Source organism: Xenopus laevis, chromosome 2L (assembly GCF_017654675.1).
Source record: "Xenopus laevis strain J_2021 chromosome 2L, Xenopus_laevis_v10.1, whole genome shotgun sequence".
Classification (NCBI taxonomy): Eukaryota; Metazoa; Chordata; class Amphibia; order Anura; family Pipidae; genus Xenopus; species Xenopus laevis.
This window is the reverse complement of record NC_054373.1, coordinates 151,590,961-151,605,810: the sequence shown is the minus strand read 5'-3', so window position 1 is coordinate 151,605,810 and position 14,850 is coordinate 151,590,961. Positions and strand designations below refer to the sequence as shown.

At 39.4% G+C, this 14,850-nt stretch overlaps 1 protein-coding gene across 1 annotated transcript in view; it reads right to left on the bottom strand.

Moving 5' to 3' along the window:
• Window positions 1-11,866, bottom strand: part of vdr.L (vitamin D receptor L homeolog) — a 70,419-nt gene extending 58,553 nt beyond the window's left edge. Inside the window, exon 1 of the mRNA XM_018247519.2 lies at window positions 11,698-11,866. The gene's annotated coding sequence lies outside the window, so the exon portion shown is untranslated. The remainder of the gene's footprint in view (window positions 1-11,697) is intronic.
• Between the last annotated feature and the right edge of the window lie 2,984 nt (window positions 11,867-14,850).

The following is a 14,850-nucleotide window of genomic DNA, read 5'->3' as shown; positions in this document are numbered from 1 at the left end:
CACAGTCAGATATTGTTACACATAGACCAGTTATTTACATATAACAATGTATTTTTACTAGGCCAAATGCCAGCCTGTCCAACTACCCCGGCCATGTAACATAAGTATGTAATCACGTGAACAAAAGTCAAGGATCATAAACTGCCAACTGTGACAAAGGAATTGATATAAAGAGATAACATTCAAACATAAAACAAACATAAAAAATGAATGTAGCATAACAATTTTAAGAGCTTTAGTTGTGAACAACAGTCATCCGAGGGGAGGGCGGGAACAACAGTCATATCCGAGGGGAGGGTGGGAACAAGTCATATCCGAGGGGAGGGAGGGAACAGCAGTCATATCCGAGAGGAGGGAACCGCTAGCTGGTCCTAAGCACCTACAAAATGTTGCTACAACCCTGGGCAGAAATAACATCACCTAGAAGAAACCCCAGGCTTGGACAGCCATGCACAACTACCAACAGGAGGCAGTAAGAAGAAGAAAGGGAGAACTGCAGGAACTGTCCAAACTTGTCTTCACTATGTGTAGCAGATACATAGAGCCTTTAAAGGAGCATGAAAGTCAAAAGCAATTCTAGATTAATGAAATGTCCATTATGTGTCCACTACATCAGTCTGCATGATATTGATTTTCCAGTTGTCTATAATCCACACAAAATTAATAACATGATATAAAATCGCTATGTTCCTTCTCTTCACTAAAAACACTCTCTCAAGGCACTCGAGTGCATCATTCTGCCCAAGCCTTGCACAAGTGCATTGCACCTCCTGTTCTGCTGTGTTTAGCCATGACATTCAGATCACATGATACTCCCGAACATCATCAATGAGCTTTTCTGCTCCTCCTATCGGATCTGCTCTGTAGTGCATTTGGCTAGACAGAGGAGAAAGTGATGCACTGCTAGACAAATGGCGGTTGTAATATCTGGTTTGGTGTAAAATAAAATCAGCGCCAATAATGTATGCAAATAACTGATTTTTGGATCCAGTGTTTTGGGACGGGGGTGATCATTTTCGGAGAATTTTATTATGTATTATATGATATTAATAAGTTATAGAAAAACACAAGGTTAAAACACTAGAAGATCCTAGCTTTGTGGCCCAGGACATGTTTGTATCTTGTATAAAACATGCATGTGTCTTCATCTATGAAAAGGCTGATGTCACCCTGTGCATGTAGTAAAATACATAACTGGGATTCACTGCACAGGTGGATTTTGGGCACAAAATGCAGTAAAATAGCAGCAAAGAGCACTAAAGGTTTTTAATTATGTAATAATTATGTAATAAAAGATTCAGGAGCCTACTTTATGTCTTGCCCATAACATATAGTCCAGCACTGACACCCGGTTTGCAGGTCCCAGACTGCTGCTGTGCTTGCCAATAAATCTAAAGACATTTGTCAACAACATAAATCAATCACCAAAGTATCCATTAACACACTAAATATAGCATCCTTATCTATAAACACACACCCATTCCATTTTTCAGCAAGCAGTAATCATTGCTTGCCTTCTGGCATCTTTGAGTGTCTATTATTTTATTTAACCAAAAACCTTAATAAGGTATGCTAGTGATCAAACAAAAAATACTTGGATAAATGAGAAATCTTGTATAAATAAACTCAGAACTGTAGGGAAACCCAGCTCGTGTGAATGTTTGACTGTGCAATCTCAAGAAATGCTTGGACGCACTCCAAGCTGGCATGTAAAATAGGATTAGTTCCAATTTTTATTTCAGCAAAGACGCTGGTGAATAATGCTTTTGAGAGCTTCCCCTGCATGTCATGTAGACAGGTGCATAGACTTCTTCTAAATGCAGATTTTCTAAAGGGAGAAGTGGCCGTCACCAGTGAAACAGAAATCCAATCCACAGGGAGATCACCAATTTACTAACAGGCATAGAGGACAATTTGCTAGTGTAAGAGTACATCTCTAACAGTTTCCCGCCAATGCACCAGACGCATTTTTGCTCAGATGAACGACCGTTACTTCGCAAATTCACTTAAGGGTAAATTTTCCATTACGTTACCCCTTTCACCAGAGTTTCCTTCGCCAGCTTAGACCTAGCGAACTGATAAGATGAAGCTACATCCTCCTCAATATTATTTTGGTGACATCATATCCTGTATGCCGCGTAGTTATAAAAATGTTTTCTCATATTTTAAAGTGGGATTATATTTAAAAGTTGTGACTCTGAAAATGTTTTGATTTATTATTGTTTTTAAACCATTTGAGGGGAATGTCACATTTGTTTTAGGGTGGGCACATGTCTAGGAAAATAGAGGATCTCTTTTGTCTTTATTTTGCTTCCTTGAACATTTAATTTCCCTAACATCACTAATAAAGAGATATATATGACCTATATGTACCTGCCCTATTCAAATTGACCTAAGCATAAGTGTATTAACGAAGTTGCAAGTATGGCGAAGCCTTTTCAGGAAAATATTTGCCCTTTAGTGAATTTGCCCCATAATGTCTCTTTAAGTCCAAGGTTTATAGTTTAACTGTCAAATATATTTGCTCCTTGATCTACAGAGCCCTGATATAACATTACAAACTGTGATATAACCAAAACACTGTATAAAACAAACATATGTATTTTAGAGGTGATATAAATAACCTCTTAAACACCTTATTTGTTGTAAAATAATAAGATACCAAGTTAAAAGTCAAGCATGAAAAGGTGAAATGTAAACATGCGGGAGCCAGCACATTTCCCAGTTGTTCATGTGACTGTTTTTCTGAATAACCATATAAAAGCCAACAAAAAGATGAGGAAATGCAGAAACCGAATATTTGCAACATATCTGCTACTTCTCATAGAGTATCAAGAGAAAAGAAAGATCTATGCCATCTCAAAATCTGAATGCCCTTCTCCCATTTATAACAGTGCATTTGTGTCTTACGATAAATCCAGCACCTTTGTCACTTACAACTGTCAGTAAAAAGTGAGGCAAAGTGGCATGTGTAACCAAAGCCCTAGGTTATTCCAAACATATATTCCTGGCCAAATCTTATTAGGCACAAATGGGCGAGAAGGTTGAACAAAATCGGGATGATGATTTTCTCCATATAATGTTCATAAGTAATGTTTATCTTTTACTGATTTTCCTTGAGCAGGCATTAAAGTGTGAGGGCAAAGTTTTTCAGTTTATGTAGGTTCGAAATTCAAAATGGCGCTGGTTGAACTGTGGCACACGTTCTACTGCAGAGCAAGATAGGTAGTAGGATGCAAAAGATAAAAAGAAAGAAAAGGGGAAAAAACTGGGTGGGGCTGAAAGAGGAGGGCAAATTACCAGGGTGAAACAAAAGGAAAAACATGAAAATGTGCTAGTACTGATAATACTTTTTAGGTGAAAATGTTAAAATAGATGGACTTCAAGAAATGCTTTGAACATCAGTCATCCAAACTTTGTGCAAATTCTGTTATATCACAGTACAGTCAAAATTTACAGTTTTACCCTGCATAAGGTTTCCTTCAAGACATTGCGTCACCCACTGATTAGAAAAAGAAAGGTTGTATGAATCTATTCTGACTCAATTGATGTCACTCTGCTCAGGCTGCTTATTGTAGAAGTACACTGGGCAGGAATGTGCAGTTTACAGTAGTGAATTCATTAAAGCTAGGGTGCATTTTGTAGCAAAATTACATTAGGAAGCAATTAACACAATATATACACTATTTTACATCAGATGTGTGATGTGTGAACTTTATTCACCCAACATGAAAAATGTATTGAGGTTGGATGATTGGTGATATCAATATATATGTTAGATTGGAGAAATATTTCAGTTGTAGTATCCTGCAAGTGCAAAACAACATCTGAAAACAAAATGCATTTCTAAAAACAAGATGGACAAAGGCAAAGAAATGTTTGCTTTCTTGGTTTGCTCTCTAGGAAACTGTAATCTCTGGAACCCGGGGTCACTTGTTTGAAAACTTGGAACAGCGTGACTTATTTAAAAAGCCAAGTACTAAAGATGTGTGGGAAATGTGAGACTGAAATTACATAAGTCTCACATGTCTCCAAGAAATGAGGTTCTCTCACTTATAATAGTTTTTCGTTGTACAATTCCTGCTAGGATGATGGATGGATGATAGAGAATGGTCTATATTTTTTAAATGGGTGCTATAACTACAGAAAAAGCTGTTAGGAAGCATTTTAGTTAAAAAGGAGAATTCAACCCCCCACGGTCAAAAGTCCCCAGTGGCCCCCCTCCCTACCTCCCCCCTGCTCAGTGTTACCCCAGAATTGTGTCCCCTGTAGTGCAGAGAAGATCATGGGCACCATCTTTGGTGCTTTTGTAATCTTCGTAAAGTGAGCGATGTATTGGCGCATGTGCAGTTGGAGCTATCCTACATTCGTGACAACTGAGCATGCACCGGAAGTGATGGAAATTGCTGAAGGGAAGGGAGAAAACCCGAAGAATACTGAAGCACAGAAAGATGGTGCCAGTGAGCTCCGCTGCACACAATTCTGGGGTAACACTGAGCAGGGGGGAGGCAGGGAGGGGGCCAGCGGAGACTTTTGACCGTGGGGGGTTTAGTTCTCCTTTAAGGGACGAATGACAACATTAGGCCAAATTCCATTCAGTGAGAAAAAGGGTTAGCACGTAAAAACGAGATTCAAATTGAGATGCAATTCAATTCAGAAAAAGTCTCACGTTTATCACTTGAAAACTCTAAAGAGGTCTATGAAAAAAACTGCAACTGAATTAGGAGAAACATTTTTCTCCTTGAATTGAATATCATTCATGTTTTTGTTTTTTTTTGTTGATAAACTATGAGACAACTTTTTCTCACTGAATTGAATCTGGCCCATTGTGTGGCTAACCAAACAGCAAGGACGCACATCTGAAGAGAAGTGAGGAGAATGGCTCTTCTAAATCTGTCAAATGAAATGTTGGGACAATAGCTAGTCTACGTGCTTAATAATGTTGGCCTCTTTGCATGCGGTGCTTTCTACAATAACCTTTAAGCTTTTCTATAAACCAACACTTACACGTTCATTTCTAGAAAAACTCATTGGAAAAAAGATTTGTCACCTTGATACTCGGCATAAAAAGATGACTGCCAGTTTTAACTTTATTGTGGTGTCTAGTTAACAGGAAAAAGTACAAGGGTTTTTAATATATCACAAGATGAGTGATTTATGGGAAAAACCAGTTGCCTGGAAAATATGATATTTGGACCCTACTCTATCTGACCATTGTTGTAGACAAAGCTAGAGAGTAAACCAGGCCACAATGTTAATGTGCCTGGCCCCATTAGGGAACATCTCTGAGTTTATACTGTATGCAGCAATGTCACTGGCAAAGTACATTACAAAGATCGATGAAGCCGTGGGTGATACAATCAAACTGCAGAGGAAATAAATCAACGGTGAGGAAGCACCAACTGGGAGGATTTTCAGTGTGGTTCAGTCCACAGATCCACACAGAGAGTAATCAGTAACAGAACAAGAATAGTAGAAGGGGTAGCATGCAGTAAGATAAGAAGTGGTGCGTATGAATGTAGGCTGCATTGAACTAATGTAAAGATTAAGTTGGACTTGCTGTGACTTATTCACATCAATTACAAGCACAATGAATATCTACATAACATAGCCCAGGAACATGAAGCTTTTATCTTACTGTACCACACAGTAAACTTTTGGCATTTCCATTGCTTGAGTCAAAGTACAATGTAACTCTGTCCTACTTGGAAGGTAGGACTAGAATGGCAAGATACAAAACAAGTCCCTGCATGCCAACCAGGGCCGGAACTAGGGGTAGGCAGAAGAGGCACTTGCCTAGGGCGCAAAGGCACAGGGGCGCCAGGCACGTACCTCTTCTGACGCCTTCCCCCAGCTCGGACCGATATGTTCATAATCTGTAGCCGCAATTCTACGTAGTTGACACATGCGCACTCGCGCGTCCTTGCCTTCTGCGCATGCGTGAGCGGCGGGGGCAAAGTAGTTGGTCGGGTTGCCTAGGGCGCCTGGCCTAGTAGGCCCGGCACTGATGCCAACTGCCTGGTTTAATCCTTCACTTCACTCCATCTTGCCATTTTTCTTCTCTGGACATGTGGTGAGGTGGGATGGAAACGTGATCACCCATGGTCATTGTCTGGAGGGCAAGTATAATATGCCTGTTTTTTTTTCCATATGACAGTAAAAGGAATTTAAGTGAGATAATAGGTTTCATCAGTTACTAACCCTGACACCAAGCAAAGTTTATGGAAAAAAACCCTGCCCTTATAGCCAGAGGTCCAAACCATTCCAAATAAGAGATGTCATACTTGAACTAGTCTCTCCTGCATCTTGTCCCACTGGTACTAAGGCATTGCCCACATACAACATCCAGGCTGCCACTCAGGAATAAGTGAAAAGTGCAAAGACCTGCACCTAAATGTGCAACCTGAGAAACAGGCTGTCATGGCACTTTGCACTCGGCCTCACACTTTCACAATGAGGCCCAATAACGTCCCTTACGTTACACTTCAGTCGATATGAATGTATGATCAATGTTTAAATGAAACAATGCATTTGTGCTCTTGTGCAGAGATGGCCAGCTGCATTTATTTTCAACCGACAGTTTACGTGATCTGTTTGCTTTCTCAGATTTCAGCACAGGCATGTGGATATTTTGCTTTGGCTTCCAGGAAACGTGGCTTTAATGACACAGCAATTTCTGTTAAATGCAAGGTGCCAATATAAACCTCATCATTTCACATTTAAAAACAACTGATGTATCAACAATGACATTGTAAACATTTACAATAAAGTCATCTTATTATGGTGCAAAAAATGGAACAGACCTCAACTCCAGTTTAAAGGGATATGGAGCATAATATTCCCTGTAGACTTGATAAAGGAGGGCTCTGCCGTAAGAACCAAAATAGCAAGTAGAGTTTGCACGGGGGCTCAGTTAAAAGCAAAGTATCCTTTTGCCACAAGGTTAATACAACTAGGCCATACTATTTTGTCAAAGTTCATGCTATGGCTATAATCAATCCTTTTGAACCTAATCAATCTCATGCTGGCTCTGCCTCCTTTCCCCATCCACTCTCATTTGGGGTGCCTTAAGGGTAGGGACACACTGGGCGATTTGGGGAGATTTAGTCGCCTGGCGACTAATCGCCGCGACTTTCCACGACCAATCTTCCCCGAATGCCTCCCCTCACTCTGCGCCTGGATAAAATGAAAAATCGCCTGCGCTAATCACACGCGGCGATTCGTTTTCCGAAGTCGCCCGAAGTTTCCTCGTGAGGCAACTTCGGGCGACTTCGGAAAACGAATCGCTGCGTGTGATTAGCGTAGGCGATTTTTCATTTTAGCCAGGCGCAGAGAGAGGGGAGGCATTCGGGGAGAAAAGTCGCTGCGATTAGTCGCCAGGCGACTAAATCTCCCCAAATCGCCCAGTGTGTCCCTACCCTAAGGCTCTGATCTAGGACCCCTGTTGTTTTGAATTAATAGTATTGGTGTTAAACAGTTCCTTCACATTTCAGTATCTTCTCTTTGGACCTGTATCCAAACTGAGCTTCTCTTTTAGGCACTTGTCCTCCTACTCTCCATCTTCACTGTGTGAATATGCCAGTAGAGCAGATCAAATATGATTCAGGTTTTCAGGCAAAATCACCAATGCTGGCATTTCTGCCTAATTCCTGTAGACATCAGTAGGTGTGATTGTTGGGTATTTGGGGAATGCTGACCAAAAATATTTGAAAAACCTCACAATCCATACTGTGAGCCATCAATGTGATATATAATAACACTTATTGAGAAATTGACAAACTAAAGCCTAAAAAAGTTAAAATAAAGGCACAATAGGAATGTCAAAACAATGACCAATTTTAAACATGTCTCCTAAACATCAAATAGTCCATCATGTCTAAAAAACAGGTATATTTATTTGTATCAGGAAAACATTTCTGATGCTTTTGAAGTACTAGGGTATTATCTCTTATCTTTTTATGGTGCTGACAAAGTTCACTTAATAGTAAAAGGTCTAAGGTCAGTCACTTTAGCCATACAGCCTGAAGTTGCAACTTTTATCTGGTGAAGTAAGTTGTTTCTTTTTTTTCTGTGGTGTCAGTGTCCAAGAGTACAGGTTTGCCCGTAACAGTTGAAAAACTTTGACACCTGTTAAGGGCAATAGCACACAAGGTATTTCAGAACTCTTTGGAGAAAAACATGGCAATAAAACACAATAAAAAGCCACCGATGTTCCTCGGTTTTCGTCAATCAAAATAATAAACCAATTACATCATATGCATAGATTCTCACACAAAAATACCAGCATATCCCTTCATGCTCAATTATAGAACAAAAATGATGTGTAATAAGACTTGTGCCACTTTCATTATGCCCAGTGATCCAACCACAAATGGGAAAATATTCGGTAGATTACTTATGGCTTAATACATAACAGAAGGGCCACCAGAAGAAACATTACAGGGGTTAAACTGGAATGTCAAATTCACAAACGTCATGCTCCATTTCACGAATACTGCAGTTTTTCGAGTGAACACCACTTTAGTTAATTTGGTACCAAATTTCTCCATTCAAATCTGGAGTACAAAGTTGAAAGTGATGCAAGTTTTTTTTTTTAATTATTGACATTTTGCTGACATTATTAATGTCAAATTCAGAAAGGAGAAGTTCATCTGCCCAAATAGCTTTACTATTACTATACCATACTTTTTAGTTTGAAATAATGTTTCTGTTATCGTTTCATGATTTTCTGATTTACTCTAATTTCCTAACTTCAAATTTGTCTTAAAGCGGTTGTTCACCTTTCAAATGCTTTTTTCAGTTCAATTGTTTTCAGATTGTTCCCCAGAAATAAAGGGGTATATTTATCAAAGAGTGAAGTTACTAGAGTGAAATTCCGCCACTCTCCATTCATTTCTATGGGATTTTTATAGGCGTATTTATCAAAGGGTGAACTTTCACTTCACCCATTGATAAATATTCCTTTCAAAATCCCATAGAAATGAATGGAGAGCTGCGGAATTTCACTCTGGTGGCGGAACTTCACTCTTTGATAAATTTACCCCAAAGACTTTTTTTAATTATTTACCATTTTTATTTTTTTTTACCATTTTCCCAAAATCTAAGTTTAACTTTCCTGTCTCTGGTGCTTGAGTGTGGCAGCTCATTAGTTGATACATTTCTCAGCAGCATCTCTGGAGTATTAGCAACTATTGTATCAATTCTAACAGCTGCCTGTAATGAAACTCAGGGATTCTGCTTAGCAGGGCCAAAGATTAGAAATGTATCAACTAAATGTATCAATTTAGAAGAGTTTACAGGGCCGGCGACCCCCCGAGAGCTGCTTTAGAAGGTGAAAAACGTCACTTTACACTAATATTAGAAAAACACATCAACACTGAATTTTAGTAAGTAAGGACCCATGACAGTACTTCAAAACTAATGTTATTGATTGTTCTTGTTTATTTCAGTGTAAGTTTGCAAAACTTTTTTAAATGCCCACACGGAGAAACATGCAATATGGCTGGGGGTGGTTGAAAGGGGTACATTTTATCAGCATATGGGAATATTGGTTCACAAAATAAATTCCGAGGAGACATGGCAGAGGGAACATAGGCAACCAGTGTTCATTCAGGGTAAAACTGCAGGACCCAAAACAGTATACTGATTAACATACTGACAGACCCTTACACACAGGGACTTAAACAAGGGTCCTTTTTAATGTGTTTGATATACAAGTTTAAGTGCAGCTAAAAATATAAGCCAACTGATTCCACTATTCTGCCTGCTTGTACCTTCAAGCTTTAAGATCGCCAATTAGCTAGTTATGTTCAATTGTGTTTTTTTAAGACCAACACATTTGATTTTTGCCACATGTGCAGAATATATATATATATATATATATATATATATATATATATATATATATATATATATATATATACAGTATATAGACAAAAACTAACTTACTTGCCATATTTCTGTCTGAAATCTACCTGTCTTTCCTAGAGACTGGTGAATAAAATGATGGCATTTTAGGCTGAAATGCTATGATTGGCTGCTTCACTGCCAGTTGGGAAATGCTGGCGGAGAATACAGCGTGTGTCATAGGACTAAGGGCTGTAAGAAAAAACAGTTCATTGTTATTCAAAGTAGTATTTTAACCTACCTGAGTACTGAGAATCTATATTCACAGGCGCATGTAATATACTAATATATATTATTTATTATTATCCTTCATTTATAGACACATTTGAGCAGCACTTTACAAACATAATAATTCACACGTAGAATAGAAAAGTCTACACATCGGTGATGGCCAACCTGTATCACAACAAGATGGTATTCATTCCCCATAATGGTAAATGCTGAACTTGTTGGGCCAGATTTATCACATTTCAGATTTCTAATTTATGTGAGTTTTTTTAAACTCCCATAAACTCCCATGAACTTGAAATTTGACCAAAAAATCTAATTTTTTAAACTCGGGTGAATAGAATGGACCCGAAAACTCAAATTGAATTTGAATAGACTTTGATTCAAAATTTAAAACTCGATTTGAGTTTATTTCTCCGAAAAAAACCTCAAATGTCAGGAAGGCTGCAAACAACTCCAAATTGATCCCTGGACATCTCCCATTAACTAAAACAACAATTCGGCAGGTTTTAGGTGGCAAATTGTCGAATTTGAGTTCTTAAATGGCCAGACTATGCTAAATATCGAAAATCAAATAAAACATTTTTAAAAAAACTCTAATCGAATTTGGATAACTCCCTACTCGAATTCATAAAAAATTTAAATTGAAAATTCAAATTCGAAAGACGACCCTTGATAACTCTGAAATCTCTAACTCTAAAAATAATTCCTTTTAACTCTGCAATAATAAAACAGTATTGTGTTCTTGCTCCCAAGTTAGATATAATGAATGTTTATTGGAGGCAAAAACAATCCTATTGGGTTTAATTAATGTTTACATGATTTTTTTTATTAGACAAAGTAGGGAGATCCAAATTACAGAAAGATCCCTTATCTGGAAAACCCGAGGTCCAGAGCATTCTGGATATCATCTATTGCAGCTGAATATCTGGCAAAAGAATAGGCAGTATATGAATACACGCTAAGCAGCTCAAAACTGTGCCTAAGTATTTAATGTATGAACTCAAAAAAACACACCCACTCCCTTGAATGAGTTTTAGTTCGACAACAGCTGGAGGGGTACAACTAATACAAAGTGAATCTGCTCCACAGGCCCAGAGATAGAGCCCTGGGCACCGTAGGAAGGACGAGGTGACTACGATTTTGGACTGTTGTTAAACTACAACTTTCAGCATTCCCACTGACTGGGAGTTGCAGTCCAACAACAGCTAGAGGTTGCAGTCTGGGCGTCTCTGATTGTAAGGTAAACACAACCTGTTGCACAAATACACATAGAAATACCAGGGGCCCAGGTCAAATAGCATTTCTAGAAATACCACAAGCCCTGCTACTACTACTACATGCCTTGTGTGACATACATGCTGCCATTTCCCTTTGCGTGTGCCTCTAGAGCACTTTCCCAGTACAGTACATACAGTAGGCTACGCTGGTTACAATGTAACAGAGTTTGACAGGAATGTACCAATCCTCCCCCCCCCCCACACACACACACGCTGTCCAGTGAGCTGACAAGTCCGTGTCTGACAGGGGCTGTCACCCTCATGTTCCCTGCTGTGTTGTTACCTTGTAACTGAAGCTCCTGGATCAGTAACCTGGCACAGCAGCACAAACTCTTCTTCTTCTTCTTGCCTATTTGGTTTCACAGCAGCTTCCAGTCAGCAGAACGTGAGGAGGGGGAAACACACTGAAAAAAGGACGTGACAAGTCCCTCCTGGAGGTGGGAATGCCCCAGCAGTAGGAGGGGAATGGGGCGGCTAACGAGTTAGGTACGTCCTTCCTGTCTCAGTGCCCCATTCACTGACTGCACGTCATGTTGACTTTAGGGCGGGACTCTGTAACCACAGCTGAAGCAGCTGCTGACATTAACTCTTTTGGTCACACACGTCCACAGGGGTTTGAGATAGGAAATGGTTAACACCTGCCAACTCGTGGGGACGAATAGGTTGCCTGTAGTTTCCCCACATTGCCAGCCGTCTCTGCTTTTGGGCGATGAAGAGGAGTGTGTGATGGCAGAAGTTGTTTATGCCACATGCTATATTGTGCAACAACTGCCACATATTTTTTGTCAGACGGACTGTGAGAGTTGTAGTTCATGCTGCAGGCTGGACATTCCTGATAAATGCAGCTTCCCCAGACCCCTGACTTTTTAAACTACGGACCCACTCTTTATTCCAGGGTACAAGAGTCTCCCACAGTTTCTCATTCATATAGCAAATAATATTCCAGTGATGTACCTACAGCCGAGCGAGCCCCCCGCAAATAATCTTCAGGGATCCCGACACCGCCCCCCATGGGGAATACAACAATGTAGACAACGTGGACCAGGCTATATTTATTGCATATGAATAAATCCCATATGATTAAAGCAGATCTCTTATTCTATATATGTCAGTTCATTAACAATCCACCCACAAGGTATAATGTAAACCAGTTATGTTACCAGACCAGTGAGTAATGTCATGCTGCCTGGAGTACTGGGTTACTGCCTGTGTTAGTGTCAATATCCTTGTAGAGATTATTGAAAGGAAGGTTGGTGGCCCATTCAAAGTAATAAGGATGTCCAAACTGCAACCATTCATCTTGTGGAGAATAACAAAACTCAACGTAGACGGCACTTCTGGATAAAATTTAATATAGCAGGTAGCTGGACAAAAATGAACGCGTTTCGGGATCAGTTTGAACCTATGATTACAGGATTTGATCCCGAAACCTGTTCGTTCTTATATTAAATTTTATCCAGAAGTGCCGTCTACGTTGAGTTTTGTTATTGGATACAGTGGGGACACTGTCAACTGAGCACCTGGCAAAGGGAGGAATAAGCAGTGAGCTTGACCGGTCTCTCTTTTTTGTTTTTTACTTTAATACATCTTGTGGTGAACTACAACTCCAGGAAACCTACTGACAGCCGGGAACTGTAGCTCAACAGCTGGAGGATAGCTAGCTGGAGATTTCTGATGTGTACTGTAAGCAAAACTAATACCTGCCACACAAATATTTTCCCTGATAACACCACCTGAATACTTGGGGGATCAAGACAATTGCTCCACCATAACGGCTACTTCTACATATCTCAGATTTTTTCACCCCAGTTAGTGTCCTGTAGTCCTCCCCCCCCACCACCCCCAATTTAAATTATGCTGATAGGCTGCACTGATGGGAAAAAAGCAGGAGGCAGCAAAAGGGACCGTATGATATTTAAAAGGGGTTGTTCACCTTTAAATTAACTTTAAGTATGATGTAGAGCGTGATATTCTGAGACAGTTTGCAATTGGTTTTCATTTTTTGTTATTGAGTCATTTAGCTTTTTATTCAGCAACAACAACAACAACCATGCACTGATTTTAATAAGAGACTGGAATATGAAAAGGAGAGGGTCTGAATAGAAAGAGTCATTAAAAGTAGCAAAGACAATAAATTTGTAGCCGTACAGAGCACTTGATTTTTAGATGGTGGTCGGTGAGTCAGAAGAAAAAGGCCAACCATTTAAAAACTATGAAAAGAAAAAATGAAGACCGATTGAAAAGTTGCATAGAATTAACCATTCTATAAGGTACTAAAAAATAACTTATAGGCGAACCACCCTTTTAATTCTCTGATTATTTTGGCATAGATGTCCAACATTGCTGCACCCATCATAGCACCTTCCTGAGTTGAGGGGAAACACACACAAAAAAGGATGTGACAAGTTCTGTACTGTGCAATTTACAATTCTTTCTAACCAGCTCTTGTTAAACTACAAGTTCCAGCACTACCACATAGATCTGAGGGATGATGGGTGTTGGAGAGTTTTTTCTATTACATATGAATGAACAATTCATATAAATTGCTGCAAACAGGTCTAAATGTGTCATGTATAAGGCCTCTTTCACAGGCATTTCATGCAACTTGATGTGTTCCATCTGCGTTCGGCACATGCCTGAGCCTCAGAGTACAATGCCATTTGAAAGAAAGGTCTGCATTTCTTCTTGCATTCCCCTTCTGTAGAACGCAGGGGAGCTCAAATACCCATGTATAAGAGTCCTAAACAAGGGATAATGATAATAAAATGAGTCTATTCTTTAATAAATAACATATTGGCATTTCTCAGCACCAGCCCATCATCATCATTTATTTATATAGCGCTGTCAAGATACGCAGTGCTTTGAGGTAATTATATCGATATAGTTGATTCATATTGATTCTTTACCTGTGAGAGCCCCAGTTCTCAGATGGAGTTTAAAACTCCTTTGAATAACAATTACCTATTGGTGTCTACTGTTTTAATGAGCTCCATGAATGTAAGCCGCTTGCTTTTGTTGCCATCATGGTACGTCTTTGCTATCAGTTTAATTCATGGACCAATATTACTTTCACACATCCACAAAAAATTACCTCCAGGCAATAAATTCATCGGATTAGAACACTTGTTATGCTCATGGTTTATTTATAAAGATTATGCACAGTAAAACTGAAATATACACGAGTAATGGATACATGTATTGCCCAATCAATAGAATATATATACAACTATTGCACAATATAATGTGCCCTTTGATTTTGCCTCTGTCTGTCTGTCTGTCTGTCTGTCTATCTATCTATCATCTATCTATATATCATCTATCTATATATCATCTGTCCATATACTATCTATCTATATATCATCTATCTATCTTAGTGATGTGAGGGCCGGCCTGATAACTGCGGGCCAGCACTGGTGGAGGGAGAGTGGGTTAGGGT